Below are 2582 nucleotides of genomic sequence, written 5' to 3' on the forward strand. Positions count from 1 at the left end.
CATAACACCTATTGACAATTTTCTGCTTTTTTTTTTTTTTTTCAGTCTCTGCTTCTGTTCTCTTATAGTGGTGATATGTGACAAAGAATTTGCTTTCAGGGAAGAATGTGAGACTTGGGAATGTAAAGGACATCAAAATCATTGCTGAGCCCCTATTTTAAGAATGCCATTCCCAGACTTTAGGCTCTACACTGGAATGCAAATACCTGGGTAGGTTATTATATCACCACTTGATGACTTGCATCCCTGCCAGTAGTTCTGTGCAACCAAGCAGTGAATTTCTTACTCAGGGAGAATTGCCAGACCTCAGTTTCTCCTGCCAATTCATCAATTCCTGTAAGGTTTGTTCTGATAGTCTTCCAGGAATAACTTGCCCCTTAATTTTTAATATCTGCATATATACGAAATAAAATTTCTGATTGTAGTCCTGACTTCAGACTCGGAATTTTAAAACCAAAATGGTTACAGGGGAAAAAAAATCCCCTCCTCTTTTTTTGCAAGTGAATAATATGAAGCACAGATGATCCAATAATTATTTCATGCTATTTAATAGTCAGTGGCAGAGCCAAGAACTTACGATGCTGGGTTTTCTGGCTTCTAGTGTAATGCACTATCCTCCAGACCATTGCTGCCTTTCTCTAGTAATAGAAACACTGAAATCAGACATCTGTTAAATATTGTATGTGACAAATTTTCATATAAGTACTTACAGGGTTACTGGGAACATTTTTAATACTAATATATTTCATGATTCAGTGTGAAGAAATACAGTGAAATATATATTTTTTTATGATATAACTTTTCAATTAATTTTTTATGATTTTCATTGGAGATAATGAATAGATAGAATATATTGCCTGTAAAGCATGGAGAACCCAGTCTATGCTGAGACACAGAAAATAATACTAGAGGTTTATTAACTCCTTTTTAACCAAATCTTGTATGAAGTTGGCATTGTTGTTGTTGTTATGTGCCGTGCAGTAGGTTCCGACTGATAGCGACTCTGTACAGGAAGTTGGCATATACCTGAAATATTACTTTGAAAGGCAATCAGGAATTAGGAGACTAAACATTAAAAAGAAAGACATCTTCTGGGTGAGAAGCACCCACTAGAACACCTATCCATTGGTATTTCATCCCCATTTTTTCTAAAGTCTACATAATAAATTCGCTTAACTTCAATGCCCTATATACATCTCATTTTGTGGGAATAACAGTAATAGATGCAACACACATTCCTCTGTGAAGAAATTATTTCAGTGATTCTGATTCCTTCTTTCCTTTAACAATGGTCCTCTCAACAAGGACTTTGATGGAGATCATTGTGCAGAGCTTGGCTTATAAGTTCTGCATAATGAATCAGGTAAACAGCTTCTTCTCTTTGTAAATTAAAGGCAAGAGATTTGCCAATGGATATTATATAGGGGATCTTCCTAGCTCCTTCCAAGAAAACTTATGGCAAGCTGCAGCATAATTATTTTTTAAAAACATCCAAAGAACATTTTGGAGAGACCGGGAAGCGGGGGACTTTGTCTGATCAAGGGCCCCTGAAACAAGAAGCTGCAGATTTTAGGGTGGCACCAAGCTTTTGGGAGTAGGGCGAAGGTTCTTGACTTTGTCTTCTTGACTCATTCCTGTTTTGACAGTGAACATGTCTCGGCCTGTGAGAAATAGCAAGCTTATTGAATATTCACAGATTCAAGAATCTGTTGATGCTGATGAAGATTTTGGATGAGATTCGGGTCCTCCAGTTAAGAAAATATGATCAACTCCTCAAGAAGCCAAAAATAAAAGGCAATCTGGAAAGAATTCACAGGAAAATTATGAGGACTCAGAGAAAAAGATGTGAAGACCAAGAAGGATGACTCTCACTCAGCAGAAGATAGTGAAGATGAATAAGAAGATCATAAAAATGTACACCAGCAACAGCAGGCAGCTTCTAAAGCAGCTTCTAAGCAGAGGGAGATGCTCATGGAAGATGTGGGCAGTGAGGAATAACAAGAAGGGGAGGATGAGGCACCATTCCAAGAAGAAGATTCTGGCAGTAATGAAGATTTTTAATGGAAGACGATGACGACAGTGTCTTTGGCATTTCAAAAACGAAAAACAAAAAAGATGGTTAACAAATCCAAACCTGAGTGAAAAGAAAAGAAAATGCCCAAACCCAGGCTCAAGACAAGAGTGATGCCAAGTCCAGTGAAAGGTAAAGGGAAAGTGGGTCTTCCCACAACATCAGAGAACATTCCTTCCCTCAAAGATGATGAAGAACCAGAAAGCCCTCCAGAAAAGAACACATCTGCCAAGCCTCCATCAGAAATTTCTGGGAATAAAGGGTCTGAAGATGAAACTCAGTCTGGGGATGAATAAACATGATGATGGTTTGGGGAGAGATTTTATTTAAAAAGAAAGAGAACCTCCTTAAGACAGAACATAGTTTGACTTACGGCTTGAAAGATGGGCTTTGAATATTTTTTTCCATTTGTTGAAGATAACATTTTCTCTCTCTCTCTCTCTCTCTCTCTCTCTCTCTCTCTCTCTCTCTCTCTCTCTTTCTCTCTTTTTTAAAGAAAACCATTGTTTGT

General features: G+C 37.6%; 1 pseudogene; it reads left to right on the top strand.

Moving 5' to 3' along the window:
• The first annotated feature begins 1651 nt into the window (after positions 1-1651).
• On the top strand, positions 1652-2367 carry LOC102818334 (annotated as a pseudogene).
• Positions 2368-2582: the final 215 nt, after the last annotated feature.

This window comes from Chrysochloris asiatica, unplaced genomic scaffold (genome assembly GCF_000296735.1).
Source record: "Chrysochloris asiatica unplaced genomic scaffold, ChrAsi1.0 scaffold00022, whole genome shotgun sequence".
Taxonomy (NCBI): domain Eukaryota; kingdom Metazoa; phylum Chordata; class Mammalia; order Afrosoricida; family Chrysochloridae; genus Chrysochloris; species Chrysochloris asiatica.